The 5,654-nt window shown below is 38.8% G+C and overlaps 1 long non-coding RNA gene across 1 annotated transcript in view; it reads left to right on the plus strand.

Annotated features, from left to right (window-relative positions):
• Positions 1 to 5,654, plus strand: part of LOC118416441 — a 79,066-nt gene that overhangs the window by 50,545 nt on the left and 22,867 nt on the right. Inside the window, exons 8-9 of the long non-coding RNA XR_004831201.1 lie at positions 228 to 374; positions 855 to 930. This is a non-coding gene — a long non-coding RNA (uncharacterized LOC118416441). The remainder of the gene's footprint in view (positions 1 to 227; positions 375 to 854; positions 931 to 5,654) is intronic.

Here is a 5,654-nt window from a genome sequence, read left to right on the forward strand (position 1 = left end):
AACTGTAACAAAGGGTCATATTTCTTCATGGTTGATCTTTATCCCACACATTTCCTGCCGATAGGGCTGTAGGAGAAAATGTCAGAAGCCATTTCATGCTACCTTGGTTGCCTCTGTGTGAAAATGGCAGTGTGTATTGAAAATCACTGGACTATGAATGTCCTCCATTGTATGCCATTGCCACGGCTCTCAAGGAGATAAGACAGTGGGATTATTTCTTGTCTTAGGATTTCCTTGTGACCTCCTGACATCTCTGAAAGGAAGGCGAGTCTAAGTTGTGTGTGGATGTTCACTTCAGCACCAAGGAGAGCACCCATGGGCCAGCCTAGGCGGATGTGGGGTTGGGATGACTTGTGCAACTTGTAGGATTTTGGGTGAGTACGAAGTGTTTTTGTCTGTAAACAGTGCATGCATGGCATACCAGGGGACTGTTGTTTTCTGATATTAATGAGAAATTTACTGTTTGAAATTTACCGAACATTTTACCATTTACTCCAAACAATTCTAGGCACAGGAAAGATCACATTGATCCATCAATGTGTCTGTTACACTTCTTCTCTACAATACTTTTCAGCTATACCCCAGTGGAGGTAGGTTTCCAAGAAAGAGGAATATTGCAAGTACGACATCAGCCCTAGTTCAAGGCCCTGGGCTATTTTGAGTACATCAAAATGTTGTTTGATGTTACTTTACTTGTTATACTTGGACTACGAATGTCCTCCATTGTATGCCATTGCCATGGCTCTCGAGGAGATAAGACAGTGGGGCTGTGTCTTGTCTTAGGATTTCCTTGTGACCTCTTGACATCTCTGAAAGGAAGGCGAGTCTAAGTTGTGTTTGGATGTTCACTTCAGCACCAAGGAGAGCACCCGTGGGTCAGCCTAGGCGGAGGTGCGGTTGGGATGACTTGTGCAACTTGTAGGATTTTTGGTGAGTACGAAGTGTTTTTGTCTGAAAACAGTGCATGCATGGCATACCAGGGGACTGTTGTTTTCTGATATTAATGAGAAATTTACTGTTTGAAATTTACCGAACATTTTACCATTTACTCCAAACAATTCTAGGCACAGGAAAGATCACATTGATCCATCAATGTGTCTGTTACACTTCTTCTCTACAATACTTTTCAGCTATACCCCAGTGGAGGTAGGTTTCCAAGAAAGAGGAATATTGCAAGTACGATATACAACCTAGTTCAAGGCCCTGGGTTATTTTGAGTACATCAAAATGTTGTTTGACGTTACTTCACTTGTTATACTTGGACTACGAATGTCCTCCATTGTATGCCATTGCCATGGCTCTTGAGGAGATAAGACAGTGGGTCTGTGTCTTGTCTTGCATTTCCTTGTGACCTCCTGACATCTCTGAAAGGAAGGCGAGTCTAAGTTGTGTGTGGATGTTCACTTCAGCACCAAGGAGAGCGCCTGTAGGCCAGCTCAGGCGGATGTGGGGTTAGGATGACTTGTGCAACTTGTAGGATTTTTGGTGAGTCAGAAGTGTTTATGTCTGAAAACAGTGCATGCATGGCATACCAGGGGACTCAGTTTTACTATTATAGGCAAGAAATTTACCATTTGACAGCCATGTTAGGTACTCAAAACAATTCTATGCAGAGAAAAAGATCACATTGATCCATCAATGTGTCTGTTACACTTCTACTCTACCGTAGATTTCAGCTATACCCTAGTGGAGGTAGGTTTCCAAGAAAGAGGGATATTGCAAGTACGATAATAACCCTAGTTCAAGGCCCTGGGTTATTTTGAGTACATCAAAGTGTTGTGTGACGTTACTTCAGTTGTTTCCAAGAAAGAGGGATATTGCAAGTATGATATTAACTTTCAAGGCCCTGGGATATTTTGAGTGCACCAAAGTGTGTGATGTTACTTCACTTTAGATGACATAATAAAGATTAACCTTTGTCATCATGGTGGTCTGTGCTGGGGGAAATGTGGAAGTGAAAAAGGAAGTAAGCACTAAAAGTTCTGAAGATGAGTCTGGCACAGTTGACAGGAAATAATGCAATGTGAGGGAAGAAAAAATATTGACCTAACTATTGACATAACAAATTGCCTTGATACTTTTGTCACTTTCTCTATCCAGACGCATCTCCTATTCAATGAGAACAGCCCCAGAAAATCACTAAAAAATTTGTATTGATTAAACACTAAGAAGCACACATCCTCGTCTGGTTTTCCAGTGTCTCCCATTTTGAATATTGTCACATTATTCAAATTTGCCAAGTTGCTAAGGATTCGGATCTACTAGATTTGTATTAATCAAAAACTTAAAAATAGTACTCATTGTTTGCTCTAAAGTATTAGGATTTAACCAGCTAAAAATTTAGAATGATTAACGTTATACATATAAAAGTTGCTGAGATAACACAGCACCACTAATCATCCACTGTTATGAATTTCTTCTTAAATCCCTGGAAGGATTTTCGAAATTTCCCTTCCAGTCTCCCTTCCTCTGGGAAATTCTGAAATAAGCCTCATCACTCTGCTGCATGACAGCCAACTTTATTAGTTATTGCTTCGTTACCAAGGTTACTGACATCAGATGGATTGTGTAACAGTGCTATACGAGGACATTCACGTCTCAGCTACATGTGCCATTGGCTTGATACTCATATATTTGAATTAACATAAATATAATTTTTTTGCCAATTAGAAGAAAGATCTATATCCTAACATATCTTATTTTGATATATTTGTAATGATTTTTTTAGTATGATAAATCTTCCTTTCTCCAAGTAACGATTCCATTTCTACAAATAAAACCTTTATGAGCAATGATGCTACCATTATGTGTCAAAAGGGACCCAACATAATGATTGTAAATCATCATCATCTACTAAGTTTTGGATCTAGAGTCATAGGAATACCCTAAATTACTGGGACATAAACAAACTGTGAAAAACATCCTGTTGTTAGTAAAACCAAAATCACCTCTGCTGTCATTCACCACATTTTATACAGTTGCTTTATCATATTATCCTATGGAGGGGCATTAAATCATTAGTCCTTTGTTTTAGGAGAGCCCTTAGCATGTTAACTAACCCACCACACTTGCTATATTAGTCTGAAATGGTTGCAATGGTCGAAAGCAAAGTGGAGGGTTACAGGTAAAATGTCCTCTGTGTCTTCATATGTTGTGATATGGTGGAATTATGGTGCATCTATGGTTTGATTATATAATGGTGACCACAACTTGATCCAGAATCCCATATCAAGGTCATCACATCCAGGATCTTATACAATAGAGAATGTCACTCTGAACTTCCTGCCTTGTTACAAAACTTCCTGGTCTGACAAGACCTTAGAACTCTGTCTTCATATTTCAAAACATAGTTTATTTTCCCTTAGAGTAAATAGGTTATCTTTATTTATTTGCTAAACTCAAACTTGAATTTGCAGCAATTTGAGTGACTTGAAAGCCCATGCATGTTGAATCATACAGCATGAAAATGATAAAGTTTTCAAAAATCACAGAGGAATAAAGGGTTAGAAAAGTTTAGATGTTTAGAGAATTTTAGCACTGTATTAGCCAAGATCTAAAAATGATGGCGATTGTCAACTTGAATAATGGCTAGAGCTATCTGACATTGAACAGTATAAGAGAAGGATTTGCAAAGTTTACATGCCTAATGAAAGCTGTCAGCTGTATCCTGACAGAGGACAAGGGCCAGATGATATGAGTGTTTGTGCAAAGTAAATCTGCTCCTTCTGACATGATTTAGAGAACCCAAAATTATAGCCAACACTAACTTATACAATGGACTTATATGTCATAAGTGTGCACCCTTGGTTGCAAGGGGAAAATTAAAGAGAAGCTTCTTCTAAAAAAGGATGGACTGCAAGTACCATGCATAGAGCACATTTTGACCAAAATGTATGTGACTTCACCTAATGTTACATCTTATCCGAATGAACAATGAACTATTACCTGAAGTGCACTACAGTATGAAGTTATCAGTACAAAGTAAATTGGTTTTGCTAAAAGCAATGACCTTCTTGTCAAGTCACCAAGAAGGCAATGTCTAATAGAGTAATGAGATCGTAAACTCTTCTTCATATTGTTGCACATCTCTTGTCACACTGTCATGAACTTCAAGGTAACATTAGTGTCCTCCATAGTTCGCCCAAAGTTAAAGCTCCAGCTACTTGTTCCTTCGGAGAGATAACCTTTGGTAGACAGCAATGGCAAAGGTGGAAGGTCAGCAGTCCTTTCCTAAGGAATAAGGAATAATGTCATTTGGGGAATTAACACTGCTATAAGAAGCTTATAGCATTAACCCAAGGAAATCTGCTTCTGTGATAGCTGTTGGCGCTAACTGATGCAGCAGGGTGCATCGTTGTGTCAGTATCACAGGGTCTAATGGAGGTAATCCCCCTTATCATCCACATCCAGAAACCTGCAAGAGAAGCTTCCTGCCAGATTATCTCTGTACCATCTACAGATCTCTGCAGCGAGCTGGCACTTTCTATTCAAGCTGCAGTCAGTTCCGCTGGTTAATAAAGAAAGCTGTCGTCTGTGTTTGATTTGTTTGTCGGCTATTGCAGTGATGATGACACCTGTTGCGATTAGCTAGGATCATTGTGAGATGTTGACGACCTCTATGACAGTGTGTTATCCATTACTTGTGAGTGGAAGAGAAAACAAACAATTATATGTGATTGTCTTCAAAATATTCTGTAAGGTATAGTTAATACTTGTGTTTCAGTTTGATCATTCTTCAAAGTCTGCATCATCTGAACATTCGTCAGTGTTTCTGTTTGTTAATCTATGTGTTAATTTGATTGATGATAAGCAAACAACAAACAAAAATAGTAAAGGTAATAGAATCAAATGTTAAAATTATCACAGCTAGATGTATGTGCTGCATAGCAGTCTGACATCCGTCTAGAAGAATATTCACATAATTTCTGAGGATACGCTTTTAGAGTCAGAATATGTTGATATCATTTGTGATTCAGATTCAGTGAGAGCCAAGGGCAGTTAATGGCAGCTGGTATTTGACGAGATTTTCCAGGTGCTTGAGCGTGTAATGCACTTAAGGGATATGTTACCTGTACTCTGCTGCTGAACTCACACCTGTCATCCAGCTGGGATGGGCTTGTCTCAAACTAGGTCATCGGTTATATATAGTACTGATTCAATCAGTGATATTTACAATCAATGACCATGAATGACTCGGAATGACTTACACATGTACAACTAGAAATGGTCAGAACCACAATTTCTTTTTTCGTTATTATTTTTCCCATTAAGATTCAGGCAGCAATTTCAGAGAAAAGGTAGTCTCCTGCTTTATCCATTATGTATCAGATTATGTATTCTGTGTACATGAGAACCATTTCATTTCTATGCAGATATATATTGTCGGAACAGCCTTGCTTCTTTGCTTTTCACACCCATTTTAGAAATGGCATAGTCTAGTCTTCAGGTCATCATAATTTTCTGAATTCAGAAAATTAACCCAAGAGACAAGAAACAGTGTATCATTCCCAAGCCGCCCAGTGTTTATATAGGTTTCTCCAGGTGATTAAGCAAGGTAATCCGTGTGGTGAGGATGTTTTCATAGGCATGAGTGCAGAGTCAAGGCCATGTGTGGTCTAAAGGGAATGCACTGTATAGAAAAGATGAATATCTAC

The sequence above is a fragment of the Branchiostoma floridae genome, chromosome 5 (assembly GCF_000003815.2).
Source record: "Branchiostoma floridae strain S238N-H82 chromosome 5, Bfl_VNyyK, whole genome shotgun sequence".
Classification (NCBI taxonomy): Eukaryota; Metazoa; Chordata; class Leptocardii; order Amphioxiformes; family Branchiostomatidae; genus Branchiostoma; species Branchiostoma floridae.